A 24790-nucleotide genomic window follows, 5' to 3' on the forward strand; every position below is an offset into this window, starting at 1 on the left:
GACCATCATTTACTTTTTCTTAAAAATGCAAGATCATCATTATGAATATTGATTATAGAATTGTTCAAGGTCCCTGGTATCAACTTTAGAAGGGGGCTAATTGTTCTGTAGCCTGCTTATTGATTATTTAAACAAAGAAAAGCTTTTGAATTTTGTTGGATTATGAATTTGTTACTTGTAAGAATTTGTTACTTGTAAGAACACAGGAATGTTTACTTAAGTATAAGAAATATTAACTTAATAAAAGCAGATATTCACGCCCCCCCCTCCAAAAAAAGAATTGTTCAAGGTTTGTTCTTCATTCTAAGCGACTTCCGGTTGCTGTGATTTCTTTTCAGCTCTTAATCATGTGTTCTGCTTTTCCATTTCTTTCTCACCGGAAGACTGTCAGCTGCCCCTCTTGTGTATTAATGTGGTTTCCTTCATTCTTTCTGATTGCCTTTTCTGATTTTCTGCTTTGGTGCTTGAAAATCTGGCCATTAATTCATTAGTATTGTCTTTGATATACAAGTAAATGACCGGCAGTGGGGGAATTGCCATGATTTGTGGATGCCACCTTTGTTGCCTCTCTATTGGTTATTTGATTTGTTACATACCATGGACATTATTCTTATTTTCTTCTACCGTGGTGTATTTTCTATAGCGTTGGTATAATTCTGGCACTTTACTAAGACTATCTTAGTATTTAAGTGGTTTAGATTTTAGTGATTTAAAGTAAGTTCTTATCAGCCCTCAGCTCTTCTAAGAAGCTTTCCTTAAATAGGCAAGGGAGGTCATTACTTTTTCTTCACTTGCCAGGAACTTGGCTCACTTCCATGGCTTGTCATCTCTCTCTCGAGTAAGCTCTTCCTCAGGGTAGGAACCACACCTTTTGCCTGAAAAAGCCTGTCCTTTGGAACAGGCTGGGTACTCTTTGCATACTTCAGTCTCCATCTTACAAACAAGGAAACTGGGCTAGTTAAAGTGAGACAGGCCACATGGCTTGTGGCAGGGCCAGGGCTGGTGCTGATGGAATCTGCTGGTATGTGATTACAAGTTGTTTTTCTATCGCATATCAACTGTGACGTGAATCCTTACTTTTTCTCTGATAACAAATCAAGAAAAATCAAGCCAAGTGCCTACATGTCCATTGAAGACTGTTTAATTCTTGTGCCAAGCAGGCCATCTCTCCCTGTGGAGCAGGGTTCGTGGCTATTTCGAGATGGCCACAAACCCCCTAAATTAAATGCTAGAGTTTGTATGCTTGTGGCTATTATTATAGCTTTCTTGATAATTTAAAGGACTTTTGGCCTGAAAAAAAATTGTTATACACTAATATATTGTTGTTTTTATACTGCAGATAACATTTTACCCCCACCTGATTAGTACTGTCCCATTCAGAAGATTAGAAATACTTTACACACCTAATTTTTTTGCATGGTAAAATAAAAATGACAAATTGCAATAGAAATTTTAAAATCATCTCGGACTGCTCTTCTATAAAAGGAAATGAGTTTTCTTATGAGACAGACATGTGACATTTGAAAATGTCATTATACTGTAAATTCAAACTATTATTCTCTGTATTCTTAATTATCTATCCAGTGGAAGAAGTCATATAAGAAGGTGTAGAGCTTTTTAAATGTCACCAAATCTGAGTCTATCGTTTTCTATTCAGTAGAATACAAATGAAGGCATTGGTTTTTCATGGAGAAAGGAAGAGAGTTAACATTGATTTTATACGCAACTGCACTAGATACTGTTTAACTCATTCTGCCAGGTTATTTGTCTCCTCCAGATAATGAAATCCCTGTTTCTTTTTAGCCATCAGATTTGCAGTTCAAATATGTGTTAAGTAATAAAGTAATATAGCTATGCTTGTTAAAAAAAGAAAGAAAGAAAGGAAAAAGAAAGGAAATGGTTCTGTGCAGGGAAAGATGATTAAGATCTAGCACTTGGACGTGAGTCCAGTCTGCCACATATTCTATTTCTTACCTCTGCAAGGTAGAGCATCTTTGACCTCTGCCAGAAAAGAAAGAATATGTAAAAGTAATGATTTAAAACTAAGTCATGCCTCATGTAGTTGAGATCTTTTTTAAACAAACACACCATGTCTGAGCTATCTAATGAAGCTGAAATATGTTATCAATCAACTTTTTTCACATTTAAAAGGAGAAAAGAAGGGAGGAGCAGTGGAGATGAAGACCTTATGTTAAGTTTAAAAAGCACTGAAGGCCTAAATGTTAAAATGCAAAATTCCTATTGTGTAATTTAGGCTCTTCCACAGCTATATTCTTTTGTGTTGTTGAATCCATTAATTTTTATGCCATATGCTTGACATAATCCATACTACAAAATAATCCAGAAGCACAAGAGGACTGAATTTGTCATAGATGATACATAACTTTCTGCTCACTGACATTCCTCAAGTTTAGTATGCTGGCAAATTTTTAAGTTCAGAAACATTTAATTAATGTTTATTACCCATTGTGATGCAAGTCAAAGACTGTGCCTTTTTTTTTTTTTTTAATTGCTTTCCTGTCGAAATGCAGTTTTTGAATATTTAAGTCTTGAATCTGCTTCCTGGAAGAAACATTTTAGTATGAAACTAAAAGCCTGCTTAGCACGGTGAGGCTGAATTGAGAGGAGAGATAAGAGGAACTTTCATTTCTCTAAGAAAAGAAAAAAGAATGATCTGTATCCTCCTGTAACTAAAGTCTTAAAGGTGTAACAACATGGCATTTTTAAGTATCTTCTTACCATCAGATAGGTCCTCTTTCCGGAGTTAATAAGTTGCTTGTGCAGTTAGCTCACAAAGTCAGTTGGCCTTATATCATCACACTAGATTAATGTGTTTCTGGTGTTTAGTCATGGACTGTAATAAGGACAATAAACATGACTAAAAGTTGGTAATTTTATGTACAGGGGACTCAAATTTTGAAAGACCTCGTGCGTTTCGCAAAGTAAGTAAAACATTACGAAGACATTCCTTTATTGCCTCTCATTTCTTCTTCTTTATTTCCTTCAACGATCTTCTCGAAAATTTTGTAACTCATGAGAGCTTTATTGGCAGAGACACCTATGACGACGGTATCCTCTTCCTTGTGAGCGACGTCAAGGAAATATGTAATCAGACAACTTCTTTGAAAGGTTGTTTTCTTTTTCACTGTAATATAGTTCTCAATACAGGAGGAATCTTATTTGTGCGTTTGATTTAAAGAGCAGAAAACTGAACAATATGTTTTTCTCTGATGCCGCGGAGGGGAGGGAGGAGCGTAAATTTCCTGCTCGTTAGTGACAGTAAGTGAAGGGCGTACTGAGCAGCATCTGGCTATTCAGCACCAGATGGGTTTAACCTAATAATTAGTTTCTTACTTCTTACTTAGTTCAGCCTTTAGATGTGCAGGTCTTTATTTTTCCTATCTTACATAAAGAGGCATGCGTGCATACAAAGATGTTTATTTGTAGAACGGAGACTGTAGACTAAAAATGAATGCAGATAAGACAGTCATGAATGAGGAGAAGCAAACAGAAAACTCCCCATCTGTGGGAAAACATGGAACAGCAAAACCACAGACAGGAAACAGTGCTAAATCTAAACGAGTCACAGCAGTAAGTTTCAGCAAATGGGAAAGAGAATGTAAGATGTGCTGTTTTTACCAAAGACATGTGTCAGAGTTTGAGCATCGCCTACTGCAACTTCCATCTTTTTTCTCCCTCCGCCACCACCACTTCCACACTGCTGAAATTCAGATCCCCACCACCCACCTTATTTTTCCACAATATGTCCTATGTGATCTATTCAGATCTCATTAAACTGATTTACTGGCCCCGCTGGCTCTGCTCACCCTCAGTTTATTCCTACTTTGTTTAAAATTCGGGAAGTGCTGGGGGAGGGGCAGGACATTAATCGCTGCACTTGTGCAAACGGAGTGCCAGCTGATTTATGGCAAAGGTTATAAAGGAAAAGTATTAAGTGTGCTTCATTCCATTTGGCAAAACCATCCTGCACAATGTCCACAGAAACCCCAAGAGTCCTGTTTTGTAGAAAGAAGGGGGGAAAAACTCCACCAAAGATGTGCTCTTCTTCTTTTGAGCATTAATTAAGACTGTAAATCACAGGCCACATGAAACAACTGTATACGACAGAACGTGGATGGTCCGGGAATTCTGCTGGGCTTGTGTGATCAGTCTGAATACCTACACCAAAGCTCTAATGGGAGGGCAGACTTCAAAGGGCAGTTTTGGCATGAAGGAGAGGTCTGCTCGAGCTCGGCAGGGAGAGACCGTTGTAAAGTACAGGCTGCATGGAAAATAGGTGGTGGGGGACCAGGAGGTACGGGGAGAGAGGAACGAGAGGGGAGCAGTTTATTGTCCTCCCCAACACACCCCCTTCCCCGCCCCTTGAGAGTGCCAGATAAGTATTAAATAATGTATTCTTCTATCCTGAAACAGTGGTTTTGATTTCATCATTTGGGGAAAATCTTCCAAATGGAAAATTATCTCTATTTTGGGGAAGAGAAAATAATTGTGTATATTCTTTGATTGTTTTCTTTTTTACCCATGTGAAATGTCCTTTGGCTGCTTTGTTGACCATTCATCGTCTCTCTATGCCGGGTTTCAGACCATTCCAACAAGCTCATTACATATGATCCCTTGGAGTAGGTTTGCAAATAGTGACTTAATTCGCTTTCCTCAGTGCAAGATTAGCTTTCAGCACCCGTAGAAAGAGCTGAGATAGTATTATTTTATTGGAGAGCTCTTCTGCATGCCTCTTCTACCCCCAAATACATGTTGAATACCTGCAATAAATATTTTTTCTTTTGTCTTTCTTTTAAGGCTGATTAAATGTATTCTTTACATTCAGAGATAGTGGAGTCTGATCCTCCATTTTATCTCTTCTGATGGGACTAGATTTCTGTTGATTCTTCCTCACATTGAGCTGGTGCAGTGCCTGTTGGTCCCATTGTATGTATTTTTAGCACAGCAGACCAAGACTAAGGTTATGTCCAAGTTCATGGCTATAGAATAGAATGGTAATGTTGGTCCTCTGCTTCATGACCGTGGTATTGTAACAAATTGAGGTAATGCAACTGAGAATTATACATGGTTTCTCATTGAAAATACTGGTGTCTATGTGTTGTAATAGTGAACAGTTGAAAGCAACTTTGAATATCCAATAACCAGGGTTTAGTTAAATAAATCAACATATGTTCATATAATGGAATAGTAAAACACAATACAGAAATATAGACACTAATATAGAAATGTGTTCACATCATATTATTAAGTTAAAAAATAATAAATGTGATCCCATGTTTGATTTTGTTTTTTCACTATATTGAGGGATAACTGAAATACACCAGACTTTAAAGTGTACAATTTGATAAGTTTTGACATCTGCAGACACCTGTGACACCAACACCACAGTCAAGATAATAAACATTCTATTAGCCCCCCTCCAAAAAAAAAAGTTTTCTCGTATCTCTTTGTAATACATTAATCCATCCCTTCTTCCACCACCATCCACCGGCAAACATTGATCTGCTTCTCGACACTATAAATTAGATTGTGTTTTCTAGAATTTTACATAAATGGAATCATGAAGCATGTGCTCATTTTTTGGCTTCTTTCACTCAGCATAATGATTTTGAGACTCATTCATGTCATTGCATGTATCAAGAGTTCATTCCTTTATGTCGTTGAGTGGTAGCCTCTTGTCTGTTCATTTCTTGATGGTCATTGTTCTACTTATATCTCCCTGGTTGTTTATCTTTGTTTCATGGCCTTATGGAATTTTTACCTTAAGGAAAACTAAACATTGAGTCCGAGACCAAGGCAACCCTTAATGCAGATTTCTTAGGCTCTTTCTCTGCATAGCTCCCTACTGTTGGTTCTTTGCCATACAAATTACAATCACCTCTGACTGCGTGTTCTCTGATATCTGGCACCTCTGATATCTGGTTAATGAGATTGCAGTAGTCTTTTTAGGTTCCCTTCCTTTGCTAGTATCTGGTAGGTGCCCTCAGGCAGAAGATTGGGTGATGTTAAGGCTCATCTTTTTTTCTCTTTCAGGAATCAGGGTTTTTTTTGCCTATTCTATATCTGAAAACATTTGCATGATCTATATCTCCACTGTGCTAGGTGACTATAGTTGGAGAACTGGTTCAGTACCAATTACTCAATTATGACTAAAATTTAAGTCCACATGTATCAATTTGTGATAGTGATAATCTAACGTTCGGTGAGTAGATTTATTTTTAAAATTCTTGTAATGATTTTCCAAAAAGGGAAGGGAGGTGGCTCTTGGTAGGTATGGCTATCTTCATATTTCTCAGAGCAAATATATCATTTTAACAGTATTCAGTGGGAGTGCAGAATAAGGAAGCATTAGTAACATTTCCTATTTCTACAGTAGAGAGAAATCTTATATTTCTTTGTAATTGCATTTCATTTCTCATTTGGAGCTTTTCTCATTGATTATAGCAAACCAAAGCTAATATCCAACAACTAAAATATTTTCAAATACCCATTTGAAATACCAGATGAAGCCATGTTGCTCACACAAGCATGGGAAACTTGATTTAGAATGTGCATACTATCTGCTACATGAGATAGAAGGCATCCAGCCTAAGACTTTCTGTTTTTCTTTCAAACACATTCCCCAGTAGTCTCTGATAGATTCTATGAATGAAAACAATCTGCTTCAGAATCAAAGAGAAAAACATGCAACCTTGATTTCTGGTGTTTAATTTAGCTAAAGATCACAAAGAAGAAAATACAAATGTAGTTAATTTATACTATAGGCATATAGCTGATAAAGCCCTTGCCCCTTATCCCATCTATACTTTGGGAATCTAGCAATGGTGTACCCAGGCTTGATTTTTTATTGGAAATTTCTAATTTAATAGAAAAATTTTCAGTGGTTAATTTTTTTTTTAGTTCAAATTTACTTTTTGACTACTTTTTTATTGTGGTAAAATATAAAATTTACCATCTTAACCATTTTCAGTGTACAGTTAAATAATATTAAGCACATTTATATTGTTTTGCAACCATCACCACCATCCATCTCTGAATTCTGTTCATCTTACGGAACTGAAACTCTTACATAATATCCTATGGTTCATCCGTGTTATAGCATATATCAGAATTTTTTTTTCTTTTTAAGGCTTTATAACAGTTCATTATATGTATATACCACATTTTGCTTATCTATTCATTCATCAATGTACACTTGAGTTGTTTCCAAGATTTAGTCATTATAAATAATTCTGCTATGAACATGGATATGCAAATATCTTTTTGATACTCCGCTTTCGATTCTTATAGGTGTATACCCAGCAGTGGAATTTCTGGATTATATAGTAATTTTATTTATTTTTTTGAGGCATCACCATATGATCGTCTATGGTAGCTGTACCATTTTACAGTTCCAACAATGGTGCACAAGGATTCCAATGTATTCACAATGTTCTAATACTTGTCATTTTCCATTTTTTTTTATTTTTTTTATTGTAACATCCTCATGGGTGTGAGGTGTTATCTCATCATGATTTTTATTTGTATTTCCCTAATGACTAGTGATGTTGAGCATCTTTTCATGTACTAGCCATTCACGAATTTCTTTCGAGAAATGTCTATTGAAGTCCTTTGCCAATTTTTTAATCAGGTTTGGGTTTTTTGTTGTTTTTACGAGTTCTTTATATATATTCTGGGTATTAATCTCTTATCAGATATATAATTTGCAATTGTTTTCTCTCATTCCATATGTCGTTTTTTCACTCTGTTGATAGTATCTTTTGATACACAATTTTAAATTTTCATGAAGCCTAATTTGTCTATTTTCTCTATGTGTTTTGGAAGTTTGATAATCATGTGTCTTGGTGTGAGTCTCTGAGTTCATCTTACTTGGAGTTCATTAAGCTTATTGATTTTTTTATATTCATGGGTTTTTTTGGTCGAATTTGGCAAATTTTCAGCCTTTATTTCTTCAAATATTCTCTCTTCCTCTTTCTCTTTTCTTCTTCTGGGATTTCTATGATCCATGTTAGTCTGCTTGAGTTCCAAAATAATTACATTAGACAGATTATTTTTCTGTGGGATTGTTGCCTAGGTGGGGAAACAGATTTCTGATGCTTCCTACCCTACCATCTTCCCAGAATCCTCTCCCCTGATTGCCATTTGAACACATATTTTATCTTTCTACATGTATTTTCAGGAATCTAATTCAGATTTGCATAGAACTTGTCAATCCTAATGATCCGTTATTGGAGATGATCAAATGAGATAATGTACAAGTATAGATTCTTAAAATATTTAGAAAATAACTAGGGTGTCTTCTTTCTTGCTCACATTCTTTATAAGCAGAATGTAAACTTAGAAAGTGCAGAAGTAGCTATGGTTGAGCATTCCCTTTGATTTCTTAGGGTCATCTCTACCTTTCAGTTCATATTGAAGGGGTAGGGAGAGGCTAAGAGGTTTCTTCAAAGGATAAGAACATTTCTCAGAAAAGAGATGGGTAGAAAGCACTTTCATGGATATACATATAGATGTTAATCAGTGAAACATGATTAAAATGTTAGTTAAAAAGTTAAAATAACCCTGTTTGCAAAACAATAGTACTATATGGGTTAGTCACAAATCTTTTGTCATATAACATTAGAAATAAGTATTTCTTACTGACATCCCTGCCTTAATCAGTTAGCTAGTCCTTAGCAGCTTAGTGAGATTGTGTTTAGCCTATTTTCCAAATGGCAATTAAGAAATAATTTCATTTCCTAGTAAAGGTTTGCCTGTGAAATCTCTCTGGCTTGTCCATCTTGTCTCCATCCTTCCCCACTACACTCCCGCACCTCTCTAGAAACCCTTCGTCTTTCCCCCTTCCCTAAAATCAAGCTTTCCAAACATTCGCTGTATGTTTGGGCAGTGCACAGTGAGGAAGAAATGATTAAGCAGCCACATGTTTGAAACCCAGCTAAATGCACGGATTATCATTTGTTTAACTCCTTCTTATCTTGAACTGAGAGGGGCTTAATAGCTAGAACCTATTGTTCTCCTTTTCTTGGCATTAATAAAGAGCATCCTGCTGATTTCCTCAGATGGCTGAGGGTGACCTGCTGAATTGATTTATTTGTCCCCTCCTTTCCAGGACCCTTCCAACTAGACTGGAGCGATAGAGAGTATGGTATTGTTAGAATAATACACATGTGCATGTGTGCCGGCACACACAAATTACAAGCACAGCACTTTCTTCTACATTCAAACCGGGGTGTATTTAGCCTCTAATAGAAGGACTGAAGGGGCTTGCAGATAGTCTGCTTAGGAGATATGCTCCTAGTTTCTGTTCTACTTTCTCAGTAATTAAGAATCCTTTCAGCAGCAGCCTGCAGCTTCTCTGCGTAAACAGGCTTTCCAGTTCAAACCTGCATCCTGGGAGCTCAGGTATTGTCTGAATACATACCTGACTGTAGTAGATCAGAAGGCTGTCCATTTCTTATTTTGTGTAAAAGAATTCTTATTAGCTTGTATTTTCATGAATTAAGAATAAAAACTCCATTTTCAGTGTTAACAACATGGTATGTGTCCTTTATCATCTTTTTCCATTCCCATATAATTATAGAGGAACATAAAAATATATAGCATTTGCTGTCACTGTTTTTGAAAAATTGGGTCACATTATATATCTTGCCTTTCTCAATGAATAGATGATGGAAGTTTTAAAGCCACAATTACAGATCCAACTTCTATTTATTTTGTGCCTGGCATTCATTGGTATGGCTGTACTACAGTGTATTCAACCATTTCCCTGTTATGAGTATTCATTTAGTTTCCTATTTTTTTCCACTATAAATAACACAACATTCTAGGAGAGATAACAGTAACATGGATTCTGAAGGTGAACTGCTTGGATTAGAATCCTGTAATACCACTTATGAATCTCTTCAGCAGAGCGGAGCACTTGCCTAACCTTAGGGAAAAAAATAATTCAGCTCACCTGTTCAGCAATTTGGTTAGAAGAAGGGCTCAGGATACATTTTTGGGCTGTGTCCTTCTTGGAGGATATCCAAGGATCTTGTTTGAAGCCTCAGGACTAAGAATTGAGTGTTTTAGGGTCAGGTAGGGATTCTATCCAGATTTATCCCGATGTCTCCATCTAGGTCTTACTCTCAGACAGGCAGAGCCCAAAGTCGGTCCCCCACCATCTAGGCCTGCCTAGCCCCAGAAGTTGCTCCCCACTTGGATTTAGATTCAGAGGGGATGGCATTAGGAACACTGCAAGCCACTATCTTCCCCAAATCCTGCCCAGATCTACCTAGAGTTGGCTTCCTAGAAATGTATTTTTCTGCTTAATTAAAAGTAAAACAAGTCTTGAATCTACTTTCTATGCTAGATAATTAAACCAGAATAGACCTTGATAGCTATAAAGTCGTGGTAGCTAGTTCTTTTAATACTATGTGAAGTCTGAGATTACTTGTATGTGTACTGGTATTATCTGAATACATAATTAAACAGGAAAAAGAGCAAGAATATTTCTTGTGTTGAATTTTGTCTCTTCTCCCCACCAGGCCTTTTGATCTGGCATTACCATTAATGTTACTATGTGTCTCTGTTACTTTATATTGTCATTGTTCATTTGAGAGAATCTTCTTCTAGATAACATATGGTTTTCCCCAGGTCCTACCCTTAATGATGGTAGTTTTTCACATTGTTCAAAACTTAGTATTTCTAATCAAGAGCAGAATGAGTTAGTTGAGGAAGATCTAAAATTTAAAATAGCTGAAGCACATCTATCTCAAATAGTAAAGAAAAAAAAGTCATTGCTTTAGGGAATTACTATTTATGATGTTTCTCTTTTTATTTCCATTACTTCAAATCCTGTGTTTTTTTCTTTTTTTGTTTTTTTGTTTTTTTTTTTTTCTGAAAATTAAAGCAATATATGCTGATGATAAAGAGTTTGGAAGCTACTGAAAATTATAAACATTAAAATAAGCCATCAGGTCTGTGGCCATGCCACCCTGAACAAGCCCGATCCCATCTGATCTCCGAAGCTAAGCAGGGTTGGGCCTGGTTAATACTTGGATGAGAGACCAACTAGGAAGACCAGGTGCTATAGGTGAAAAAAATAAAAAATAAGGAATTGTAAGATGACAAGGTCCTTGAAATCTGTGAGGTCAACCAAAGGTTGCCTCACCTAAAAAAAATTAATAAATAGATAAAATAAATAATAATAAAATAAAATAAGCCATCAGGTATGGCTATAAAAGAATAGCATGAGTTTTTTGGCATGATAGAATCATCCTGTACCACCACCTGATTGTGGTGGTGGTTACAGGAATCTATACCTGTGTTAATACTCATAGAATCATACATACCCTCCACAAAAGTTCACTTTACTGTATGATAATTGAATAGTTAAATTAAATAGAACCGTTTATAGTTTCTTTACCTAGCAGTAATCATTTTTAACAGTTTGGTGTATTTCTGTGAATATAACTACAAACGTATTTCTTTTTTATAAAATTGATATTATATATGTCTATACTGATTTTAAATATCTTGAACATTTTTTCTATTATTAAATATTCTTTTAAAACATTTTATATGGTTGTATACTATTCCATCATAAAATGTACCCAACTTATTTAACTGTTCTCCTGTTGTAGTACATTTCCCCCACTACTACCTTAAAAATTGAGGGCAACAAGAATCGTTAACTCGAGAATAAATACTTTACTTTTTTCTCCTGCTAAGATTGTCCTCTGTTCAGCCTTCGATGTAATTTTTTTTTTTTTTTTTTTTTTTTTTTTATGGTGAGCTATGAAGTTTTGCCTGCTTCTGCCTCAGCTCATGTCATTCATCTAGCCACACCTGTGGTCTTTCGGTTCTAGAACTCACGAAGTGTTTTCTGATTTTGGAGTACTAGAATGCTTCTCTCCTTTCCATCCAGAATTGCTTCCACCTCTATCTTTTCTCTTCTTCCCTGTTCTACAGTACTGACACCCTTAAGCTTCAGCTTAAAAGTTACATCATAGATTAGTGTTCCTTGAACACTCAGTTCCCCTCCGTTCTCCTTTTCTCTTCCACAGCACCCTCTCTTTTTTAAAAAATTAATTTCCATACTTAGTAATTACATATTTACGTTTACTTATTTAAGATCAGTCTCTCCCACTTAATGATAAGCTCTACTGAAAATGTCAGTTTTGCTGAATACTGTATTCACATTGCTTAGCACAGTGCCTGGTACTTGTAGGTATTACACAACAAATAATCACTGGCTGACTAAGAGCTATCATGCTCTGGTAAGACATAGATTAATGATTACAAAAATATGTTTTGAGAGCTTACATTCAAATTTTAATATTTTAATCAAACCGATTGTAAATGGCATTGACATTGGTTAGTGGCCATCAGTGTGTCTTAATAAAATAGATTGATATCCTCTTATTCTACTTTAGAGTGAGCATCTTAAAATCTAAGGAAAGGCTTTTTCTCACTTTTAGTTCTTTTCTGTGTTGGTTTTGTGCCCTTCTCCCCAACCCTACTCTCTCATTCTCTCTCCACATATACACATTTGTTTGCCTGTGTATATCAATGTCTATAGTTTTTAACTTACTACTGGTTTTACGGTTCCCAATTTCTTGGAAAACAAAAGCTTTCAATTTTTTTTCTTCCACCAACCACTTTCCACCTGTTTGTTTTTTCTTTTTTGCTTTTACCTTTTTTTCCCCCTACTCTTTCCTCCTACAAAATTCTGTCGCTAACACTCTGAGTTTCGCTGTCAATCTTCTAACCTCCATTTCTCTTCTTTCAAACTGTTTAGAAGATTTTAAAGTTGTAATTAAGTAATCAAATTGAATACTAGGTAAAATTTAGCACTAAGTTGTTGTGCATGGGTTTTCTTGTTTTGTTGTGTTTTTGTTGTTGTGTGCTTACTTAATAAATCACTCGGTATTTTTTGCCAAGGGAAGCCAGAAGTTAACCATCACTTCAAAGCATAAAAAAGATCCTATCCAGGGCAAACATTTGAGTGTGGGGCAAGCAGTACTGTTCAGTACCTAACATCGAATCATATAACCTGTTTCTGTCCTTCAACTCCTTCAATCTTTTACTAATGCTTCCTAGAAATTCTTAATTGTCTGACCCAAAGTAAATCAAAGACCTAGAGCTAAAAGGTTTGGAGTCCTGCTACTTCCCATTCAAGTGAATGGATCATTGCCATTCCTGTGATAGTAAAGCCCAGGTATAAGTTTGGTAGTCATCAAAGACAGTTAAATCAGGTTGCTTCATAAAGGACATCCTATCCACCTAGATAAGGCCAAGGAAAGGAGGAAAGATCATTCTAATTTCTAGTGAGGATCAAGCGATAACAAAAAGGCGGTCAACAACATTTTTACTGAGAGTTTTTTTCCCCTCAAAATAGAAAAAAGGTAAATACATAGACGCTTTCAGAAACTTCACTTTCACTGTACAGTGACTAAAATAGCTAGAAATGTTAAATCCAAGTTAACTCTTAAAGATAAGATAATTGGATACATTGTAAATGGAAAATATGGCCCTGGAATATATTTTTAAGTGATTAAAAAAAACCCTCTTTTATCTTTCTGGCAAGTTACTGTGTCTAGAAAATGTGATTTCTCAGCTGTCTTACTACGGTTTCAAACGATACAGGAATTATCCCAATAAAATACCATTACAATTATGACATTGCTCAGGTAAGTGAGAATGGCAGAGTTAATCCCCAGAGAATGACTATTGCTTAAGTTGCAGCAGGGAGATAGGGGTGTCAATAGGATTCAAAACTTGGATTAAGGGTCGCAAGTCCATGCTTTTACTGCTTTCCTTTAAGATATGTGGTTTGAAAATAGTTTTATATTAGGCTATTTAAAAAAGCAAACAAACTTTATATAGTTTGGTAGATTTTCTTCCTTGTGGCTGGAACTATGCCCTCAATTTATTGTGGCTTACTCAAAACAGCATATTTTAAAGCAATGATTATAGTGCAGATGATCAACAAGGCTAAGTATATGTGCTACACTAATCTTTGCACAGGGTTCTGAGAAATCAATGTTGTTCTCTTTTATTAGTGGCTAAAAGTAGTTAAGAAATATTTTTCGTAAAAACCTTGTTGATATTTTTTATTCTAAAAATCTATGAAGGGATAACGGCTAAATTTTCCTGAGCTTTTTTTCTGACTATCATTGGTTCCCTCTAAAATATGATGGATAAAATAATACAGAGAGGTAAGAATCTATTTCTTTGTGCTTCATTCTGATGAAGGTAATGGAGAAAGATTTAGAAGAACTGGGATTTTTAAAACTCAAGCTTAGTGTAGAGTTTACCAGGTAAAGTCTAAACCAAACCAATGTTCGTGTTCCAGACAAATGTTCTAAGTAGCAATCTCTTCTTCCCAACCAAGGCTCATGAGATAGATGCAGAGTCTGCTCCAGATCCTCATGGGTGATTTTATTATAAAATGCACTCTCACACCAGTGACACCATTATTAGAGGGAAGGGAAGTATTAGTCCCGATTCTAGCAGAGCTGCTTTAGAGGAAAAAAAATACACACACAAAACCCTTGGTTGGATGCTAATCAGGTGAATTCTGGGGGCGGGGAGCCCTAATTAATGTAATTAAAATCTGTCAGATCAAACTGATTAGCCTGATTCTGAAGCTGGAGCAGAGGGAGTGGGGCTCTTGTGGGGAGGGGAAGCAGTTACCACCAAGGTGGAGTTAGCTTTCAGAAAGAGGTAGTTGGTCTCCAAGGTGATCAAAGCAACTTGTCTCTCATTTCCATGGAATAAGGACAGTGATCTAGTTTCCTGCATCTCTTGTTCCTGGCACATCCTGAACCATTCAGGTGGAAGAAGCGGGTACTTTCCGCGCTATGATAGAAGGAGGTGGAAGAGGCTGCTTGTTTTCCCCTATTTGACAGCTAGAATACAGATGAAGCATTTTTCATCCCTCGCAATCCCCTGTCTCAGTCTTTGGCCATGACCATTGACACACTGGTAGGAAGGGGACAAAGGCTATGTCATGTGATCGAGATAGTGCTGTTGACACAGGCCTCTTTTTCGGATCCTCATTCTAGGGTGGGAGAGCCATGAGTGGCCCCTGCCCGGCTGCTTTCGGCACAGGGGAGTAGGAGAGTTCTGCTCAGGGGCAGTTCTCTCAGAGGTCCGGAGGAGAAATCCAGGCCGCTAGAGTGGAAAAGTGAGTATTTCACCAACAGTGGGAGAAGAGTCTTATTCTAGCCAAATTAAAGAAGAATGAAGGACAAGTAAATTCAGGGTTAAGAAATTCTCTGAGCTTTTAATTATGTCCTGAGACTACGTTCTTTCCTATAGATACAAAATGGCATTCTTCCTAATAATAGTTATTCTGAAGTTTCAAGTAAGATCATAATAAGTATTTTTTACTTGTTTACTGATTAAAAAGTTTGAAAGGCAAGACTCATGTAAGAGATTGATGATCACCACATGAAGTGACTTATATCGTCTTTCCTGGTTTCTTTAACAAACTAATAAATACATAAGACCAAGTATCCCAGGTCTTCATAATTCTTTAAATACATTCTGTTTTGAGTTCTCTGCTCACAGCTATGTCAGAAATACTAGGGAAAGAAAAAAGAATAACTGATGGAGGTGAGAGAAGAATTTGGAATCTTAATTTGTTTCCTTAAACGTAAGTGCTTCATGTAGCGTACCCCTCATTTTTAGTCGCAGCTTTAGCAATTTAAGTTTATGAAAATTTTTTCATTAATTTGGGTTTTGTTGACATAGTACGTGTTAAAATGGTCTTTAGCAGAGAAATAGGTCTTTGGTGCAGGTCCATAGAGAGACAGAAGACACCTGAATAGTATAGTAGGTCGAAAGATAAATTGAGAATTGCATATCTTTTCATTGTGTCTGGCTTAGCTAATCACATAAGAATAGGGTATAAAGAGGTAAATCTTTGCTATAGGAAGTTGCTTAGGACTTTCCAAGGGGAAAATGTGTATTAGGATAGCCTCTGCCATGCCCTCTGTCATCCTTATCTTCAGAGTTACATTTTGCTATAATCTCTCATAATGGTTGCACCAAAGGAATAAGAATTACATGGGCTTTCACTAAAAGTTTGAAGACTAATATGAACACCATTTATGGTAACTGAGAGAGTAAGAGCAAGGAGTTGAGAACCTTGATGGTTGTCAGATTTTGCTGTTCATTAGCCAAGTGAGAGCAAATCCCAAACCTCTCTGATCCTTGGTTTCCTCAGAGCTAAAATGCAGGAGCTGGATACAAGAACTGCACAGTTCTAAAAGCTGGGATATTTTAATAAATAAATTCAAAGTAGAGGGCTAGTCTTTTTTTTTTTTTTAGCTGTAAAACTTCTGATTTGGTACTTCTTAAACAGCTTATGCCAAAATTCTAAAATGTAGTGATAAATAATAGTAAATGGGTGTTATGATTTTGTTTACACTTTATTTGGTAAAAATGACTAGAATTTGGAAAAATTCCTCTCCCTTTTCCAGACATCTGATGGCAAGTTGTTGAAAAAAACATCTCTAGAAGAAGCAAAACGTGAGTGGAGATGGGCAGGACTTGGGCACTCAAGACTGACCACACTGCAATATCGTCATATCAGCAGCTTAGCTTTGTCTACACCTGAACAGATCAGGCTAAGCCAAGCCTATATTTGACTTAGCCCCCTTTTCTTGCAATTTCACAATTTTATGGCTCTTCTGGTTGCATTAATATCCTTGAAAAAGACAGCTAGTTCAGTTAGTGAACCTGCAGTAAAGTGTGGTTGCCTGGTCAACACAGGGTCTTATCAGGAATAGAAATGTGTTTTATGGAATACTGAAGGCCAGGAAGGGAGGGGAAGGCTTTTCTCTCTTTCCTTGGTGTTACTTGTGTCTTGCTTCAGAGTTAACTTTTTACATTCCTTAGTGCTCTAGAGCTCTTGTATCTAAACGTGGGGGAAACGCTTTCCACTTTCTGACATAGGTGTTGAGTTGTAAAGACACTGATTCTAAAAAGCAAACTAGTTGCAGGCCCCAAAGATGATTATGCTATCTTTACTCTTTCTATAGAGAAGAATTGGGCAACGAATGTTGAAATCTATAACTTTCTTTTACCAACGACCCTTAAGTGGCTGACCTAGTTTTATACATTTATTTCTATAGGGATGAGATTTCCATGCTTCGCTTTAGTGAATAAACACTTTGGTTCTCTCCTCAGTCCTTATCCCCAATCTGAAGCCTTGGTCTTCACTCCCTCTCCTCTCTTACTCCACCTCCAACCCCTTTCTTTTCACCACACCACAGAATGGGATCGGCTTCAAAGTTCTGGCCAAGGTAACTTTTCCAGGCACACTTCCCACAATCCTGTACGAGTCCTTCATTTGAGCCAGTGTGGATAAGAGAAAAGCCTGCGATCTTTCCTTCCTCCTCACCTGTTTGCACCTCAGCCGCTGCTGGGAGCCATCCTTGGTGCCACCATGCCCCACTGTATCTTGGAGGCTCAGCTCAGACGACACCCTCTCTGTCACCTGCCCTGATTGCTCTTTGCTCTCTTCTTCTCTGCCTCTCCTGTGTCACTTTTTGGCATCTAGTACACCCTGCTAGGACTGCGTGCACATGCACAGTACTATGCCAAATTGGACAGTTGCATCCAGAAACAGTCATAATTTATCTCACAATCTTGCTCAGTACCTGGTAACATGTCTGTAACAACTGTCTGCTGATCGAATGAATATAGGAAAGAATAATGAATGACTGCCTTTACCCTTCAGTTCATTTGGTCCCTCCTTTTCCTGATTCTATGTTTCTTTTTATTCGTCATCCTTTTGGCCTTGAGAACCCAAATGTCACTGCTGAGGAATTTCAAACATACACTTTTCCCCCCACACTGATCTTTGTGCCACTTCTTTAGTTCTCCTTCACATGTAAAATAATAAATTATTTGAAATTCCAAACGATTAAGATTTGATGGAGAGTAACATAGGAGATGGCACTGAGTAAGGAGCTCGCATACTAGTCTCCTTTCCAATGCCAGTGTGATGTGAATTTGGAGAAGCCATCTCACCTTATTGGAACTCTGTTTCCACTTCTGTAAAGTGAGGGGATTGGACTCACAGGCAATGGTTCTCAAACTTCGGTCTTGATCCTCAGATTGCCTCACCAACCAGATTTTTACTTTTATCTATTCCATTTGTTTGCATTACTGCAAAACTTTAGTAGGTTTAATAGAAGAAGAAAGGGTAATCGGTAGTTCTATTATTAAAAAAAAAATCTGGATACTGTCATATTAGACTATGTTATCTCTAAGGTTCCTTGGAGAATTCTAAAACTGTGTGATTTTAAAAGAGCATGAGGAAAACTTTACTCAAATTAGAATGGAAGCCTAAAATAGAAGTATTACACATAGGAATTTTTTTAACCTGAGTTATTCATTTGTGCTTTAGGATATAAGGTGCTGTGATTTTTTTAAATGGTTTTTTTTTTTAATTATTATTCTTATTGCAGAAACAGATGAAATTATTTCAAAGTAATATATATTGTTGAGCTGTCAGCTTTCTGGTCAGGCTGGGTTCTCTCCCTTCATCCATTTCGTCTACCAAGATAAAACTTCCCTTGCTAGAAGAGGCTCTGTATGGACTTGCTGTTTTTGTGTGCTAGATGTCTTACAGAGTTAATGCCTTCAAAACAGTTTCTAAGAGTCAGTACTTGAGTGGATTTTGGCCATTTATCTTTTCTCTTTTCTTCCTTGAGGTAAAAATAAAGCGGATCAACATACACCTAAGGTATGAGAGAACACTATTCAGAGGTTGCAAGTAAAAGAAAACATTTCAAAATGTTCTTAAAGAAAATTGTGTACTTTTACTATTTATAATCTAGTGATTAGTCGTATTTAGGAAAAAAATAAAAATATATTTGGAAGAGGTATATTCATAGAATCTTTACACCTGATGGGCTGCTTTTGCTCCTATACCTGTAGTGTTGTGTCAGTTATTTTTATTTTTATTATTATTATTTTTTAATCTCCCTAGCAAAGTCCGATTTTACCTGTTATAAATCCACAATGTAGTCCATTCAGTTTGTGTATTTCTTGCATTCAGAGCCTTCGGGCCCTATCGAAGAGAAACTTAAGAAAGATTAGAAAGCAAAATAGTCTCTTTAATTGTACCTAGGAGTAAAAAGCATGATAACAAAAATATGTGACATGTAATATGGCCCTTGTTAACCGTTAACTTTTTGAGTTGGACCTAGTTCCTTAAACAAACATAACCACAGTGGGATGGGTCTTCTTTCCCCTGTAGACCCAAGCTTATGGACTAAGCTGGAGGATTGAGGCAGCTCTTCCCCAGACTTGGAGAGTGGACTCACAGCAGGAGGGCTTTCACTGTCTCTTCAAACAGGAAGGGAAGGAATCATGTTACTCCAACTGCTCTTTTCACATAAGGAAGGCAGAGAAGGGGGACTGGTTCTGTAAATGTCTTTCAGATCATAGGGTGGCTGACCTGGCTTTCTCAGCTGTTATTTTGCTTGTTTAACTGACCCGTTGTCTGAACAGGTGTGTGATGCAGCAAAGGGTTGCTTAGGATAGCTGGCATAACTTTCTTTTCCAGGCAGGAAGTAGACCACAACATAGCTTGTCCAGAAAGATTCTGAGATCTGAGCCCTTGAAGGGGAAATGATGCTGAAACCTGAATTTTCTTTATAGAAGGCCAAATTATTTTTGAAAAGGTGAGTGGGTGGCCTATGATGGTTATACTGTACTTTAGGAATGCTTTTGCCTTTATATTTCCTGGGTAACAAATTTGTTTTCTTTTTCCATATATAAATTGGATATTAAGAGTCGCATTTAAAAAAAAATAACATTATGTTTAGTGAAAGAAACCAACACAAAAAGACAGATATTGTGATTCCATATAAGATACCCAAAATAGTCCAATTTGGAAAGACATTAAGTAGAATAGAGGTTACCAAGGGCTGATGTAGGAAGAAGGAATAGGGAGTTGCTTAATGGGTTTGTGGATGATGAAAAAGTTCTAGAGATGGATAGTGGTGATGGTTGCACAACAGAGTGAGTATACTTAATGACGCTGAACTGTACACTTAAAATTGTTAAAATGGTAAATTTTATGTTATGTTACCACATTTAAAAAATATCAGCTATTATAAATATTGTTCAAACACATTTTAATTATAAGACATACCAAAAAAAATTCAGTCCAGTGACTTGGAGATTATTGTGATCAAGACGTAGCAAGTTGTTGTTGTTGTTTTAAAGTGAACTGAGTATTCTGTCAATATTTTTTACTCTAGAAGATGCTTCGCATCTTGTGTGTTAAAGGCATGGTCTTGAATTTCTAGCCTTTTGTACTTTTGTGCTTTATGTGCTTTACATTTAGCTAACAATTCTGAAAATTATTATCAACTTGACATTAACAAAATATATTTTACCTCATCACACTGATGTAGTAAAATATCTGGCACATTAAATTTACCAATTATTTTGGATTCTTTGTTGGAAGACAGATTGTCTCCTGTTTGCTAGCAGTTGATGCATTTGGTGAGATGGCAGATTTACACTCAAATACTTAACTAGGTGTGTTTAAATCATACTACTTTAAAAATCCATAGTCATTATCCAGAAGTTATTAAAACTTAAAAATTATAATATATTATTTTCTATAATTTTACTCCTTAATTTAAAGTAATTTTAAAGTAAAATTATATTTTAATTAAATTTGAGTTTTGAATAAATTTATTCCTTTATATTTTTCAGTTTAGGCAAACTAGACCTAATTTCACTTCCTTCTGCCCCAATGATTTTATTTATATCAGTTTTAGGAGCATAATCAGTGAGCTTTGTATTGGCAATCCCCTTCTTCTCTACTCCTCCTAGACTGCATTTTGCAGTCTAGAATCAAGTTAATTTGAATTTGTAGTCAGAACATCTTTGAACCTGACATATTTTCTTTTTAATGAAAACTAAAACTCAATTGAAAATTAAAATTAAAACAACAAAATTAGTATAAAGCAGAAATGATAAGTAATAAATAATCTCTTTTGAGTAGCATTCTCCTTTTACATGCTTTTTAAATTTACAATTAAAAACACCCTGTCGAAACCCAGACTATAAATATATAAATAAATATACTATTCTATTGTATCCTGATTCTTTTAAATATAATTTTTATTAGCACCTAAGGATGCTGGCAAAACTTTTAAATACCAATACTCTAAAGAGACTTGCTTGTTCTCATTGGGACACAACTCTTGAGTAAAAGATTTGAAGTGGAAATTGGGTTCCTTGAACTGAGAGAAGTTCCCTGAATAAAAGTGTCTTGGCTAATGTCCTTTTTTATGGTTTATTTTAGCAGTAGCACCATGCCTCCTCCCCCAAATGTTTACAATACTCTATTTGGGTAGAAAGTTCATGCCTTTGAGCATCCTTAGCCCTTGGTTTACAGAGTGGTGAGGTACTTTGAATGAGTGTCTAGAGTACAAAGGTTATGAACTACTTGTAACAACTTCCAGAATAAAAGCCCCTCTGGGGTTTCACCACAGACCATGATCATTGGGTTGGTCTCTCCTTTTCATGGAGACTAAATTCTTGGATCACAGTTCATCTGCTTGCAGCATCAGTCTGCCTACTGCTTGGTGAAATGGCTGACCCAAAGATTGATGGTGTCTTGAAGTAACTGTTATTATTTGTAGCAGACAAATAGAGAACAAGATCATCTAAAAGTTTTTACACAAACAGTTATGTATAAAGAAAACTGAAGGAATATAAAACTCAGATATTTTACAGAAGAGTTTTTAAATGCTTTTGAATTCAAGTAAATAATTTGCCTTTTATTCTTCTTAAAAGTATTCTTAAGATTTTTTTGTTGTTGTTCCTGGTTATACTTTTGCTCTATATTGAAAATCAAATTGCTCCTTGTTCCCATTTATCTGTCTATCTGTCTCTTGCTTAAAACTAATTCTGAACTCTGTGTGTGTATGTGTATTTGGGGGGAGGTGAGAGTGTCTGGTGGTAATTGGATTTCTTTTGAGATATTTTTTTCAAGAATATGTCAAATATTTAAATGACCATTAGATGGATAATAAGCATAGCTCTTCAACTAAAACAATAAATTCTATAGGTTTTCTTTTGTGCTTTACAAACTAATGTATGAAAGACTTGGACATTTCAGCATAAGAACATCAGTGTCAGATTAATGTATAAACTTTGAGAAGATAGGGACTATGTGTATTTAAACTTCAGGTAGAATCAAGCATAGCTACATACAGTTTAATCATTTTATGGTGGTTGTAATAAATTATAGCTGTACTTTCTAAGGAGAGAAACGGTTAATTAAATACTTTTGAAACTTTTTATGCCAAGAAATGTATATATTTATTTTCATGAGACTAATGTATATGTGCTTCTTTATAAGCAAAAACACACTTCCTACTAATCCTTTGATTAGTAGGACATATATTCTGAATTCATAATGAAGATAGGGTTTTGACATTTCTATACACATCATTTTATGCATGACATCACTACCATGAATACTGGCACTTGGTTTATACCCTTGGAGCAAAACATATTGAAATGATCCATACTGCTATATATGTGACGGGTTTCATCAACTAACTAGCATGTCTCAGTGTGGTCTGTCCTAGATTATCAGAGCCAAGGAAGGAAAACATTTACACTAAGCGTGGCTCCACTACAAGTTTCCCAATAATTAATGGGTTAGGACTCACTTCACCACACCCAAATTGCTTACCCTCTCCTGAATGTTGGTATTTTTGCAGAAAGGGTTGTTGGAAAGGATGACCTTTCCTACTCAGTGCTTCTTGGTTCAAAACATGCATGGAGTTTTGACCCAAGATTGTTTAACAATTAAAAATCACTGCCAATTGAACCATCCTAGTATGTAGGCTATAGGAGATTGGGCGAAGCACCTTAAATGTATATCTGATAAAACTCTAATTTGTAGTTTGGTGAAACAAAAGGACTTGGCTTTTAGAGGAAATTTTTTTCTTTGATTCAGTTATATTTGTATGAATAAAATGCTGTCATTACGTTAGGAGGACACAATACATGTCCTGCACTATTATACACATGATATATGTTATTATCTGGTTGGAGCCTAATGTGTCATTAGCAGTCTGGTTCAGTATTATACCTAGTTGTTTATACATCTCTTATGTTTTATTTACTTGTTAGAACATTTTATATGGAAAATGTTCGTCATTTGAGTGTCCGAAATCTTAAAAAAAAAAAAAAAAAAAAGAATGGAATATGTGTCCCTTTGAAAATCCTGCAGATTAGATTATCAGCACGGTTAATACTCCAGGGACCTTGTGTCTCCCTAAATTGCCAGTATCTATTTGTTGAGTGTTGCAAGAGTTTGCTATTTAAACAATTCACAGGGTGTTTTGAGCAGAACTTGTGGACACTTCACCAATTGAACAATTTATTGCTGCCGTTGAAAAAAGTTAGTTGGTGTTTATTAACTAACTTTCCTCCCATGTTTATGGAGAATCATGGGTGCAACTCTTGGCCCCTGACTAGATTTTCAAAGGGTTCATAGTCATTATTGACACTTCAGTTGCCAAGGTGCCTGTTGTTATTTCAAGACACGGCCATCACTTTGCTGAATGTGCAAATTTGGATTAAGAAATAAGATTATTTTGACTAAGAGGCCAACAAAATTAAAGCTGTATATATGGGAAGAAGATTGGAAGCGATAGATGTTCCTTCTCAAGGACAAACATGGAATTTTTCACTCACAGAAAAAACATATCATTTCTGATACAAGGGTAGAAATCGAGGTGTTTAAGATGAAAAGAAAACGCTTTCAAGTTAAGAATTTCCATATCATAATTCTTAACAGATGAAGTTACAAAGCAGTTTTATTTCATTAGTTAAGTGCAAATTTCCATCACCAACTCTTTGTTCTTATAGCCTTGTGGGGTTTAGGGTACTGGCCTTCGCACTTTGCTGTCCATTGTAAGCGAGTCTTCAGTTGTGATGCGGAGGAAGCATAGGGGGTTTGGACTGGGACCCAAAGGTCCCAAGGATCTAAGGGCAGTTTCTGGTCTCCCCACTTTCCTTCCACCTCTTCCTGTGCAGGCGATTTGACTTAAACTAATTGGCCATTTTAAGAATGCAATTAGTAGAAATATTAATCTAAGCTTGACAAGAGTGGAAAAACTGTCTTGCTCATGAGATCCAATATCTAATACACTCTGATGTGTATAAACTTACTTGGGCTTTAATCCCTCAGACCCAAAAGCCAGTTTTATCAGCCTCACGTGAACCAACCACTCAGAAGCAGCAAGAGAAGCTCCTGCAAAGGAAGTGGGTTTGAGTCTATTTGCCCTTTGTTGTGGTCAGTAAAGGAACTACTTGTGCTTTTTAATTAGAAGGGTGGGACCAGAGTCTTTTAATTGCAATTTGAGCTGTAATATAAAGCATTTAAAGAAGAATGATATTTTAAAAGAAATTCATTTACATTCTCTCCTTCTTTCAACCCCTAGCTTTTTCTTTGAATGACTTCTCATTATACATATACTCATTATATAGTTAATCCCTCCTCCAGAACATATTCATTCAGACTTCTCAGTTCTGAATAAGTTTTTGAAGCACAACACTGCTTGTTTGTCATTTAACTTGTGAAGGTGCCCAAAGTATGCAGGACCCTGGTTGGTGAGAAGGCAGGAAGACTGGATGTGCCTTTTGTTTTAGGAATGGAGATTCAAAAGTGCCCACAAAATATGAATTCAGCAGTGCACGTTTCTGAATAGCCAGAAAGGGTTCA

The 24790-nt window shown here is 36.2% G+C and overlaps 1 pseudogene; it reads left to right on the forward strand.

Annotated features, from left to right (window-relative positions):
- The first annotated feature begins 10979 nt into the window (after window positions 1–10979).
- Window positions 10980–11098, forward strand: LOC120609641 (uncharacterized; annotated as a pseudogene).
- The last annotated feature ends 13692 nt before the right edge of the window (window positions 11099–24790 follow it).

This window comes from Pteropus medius, unplaced genomic scaffold (genome assembly GCF_902729225.1).
Source record: "Pteropus medius unplaced genomic scaffold, Ma_sr-lr_union100, whole genome shotgun sequence".
Taxonomy (NCBI): domain Eukaryota; kingdom Metazoa; phylum Chordata; class Mammalia; order Chiroptera; family Pteropodidae; genus Pteropus; species Pteropus medius.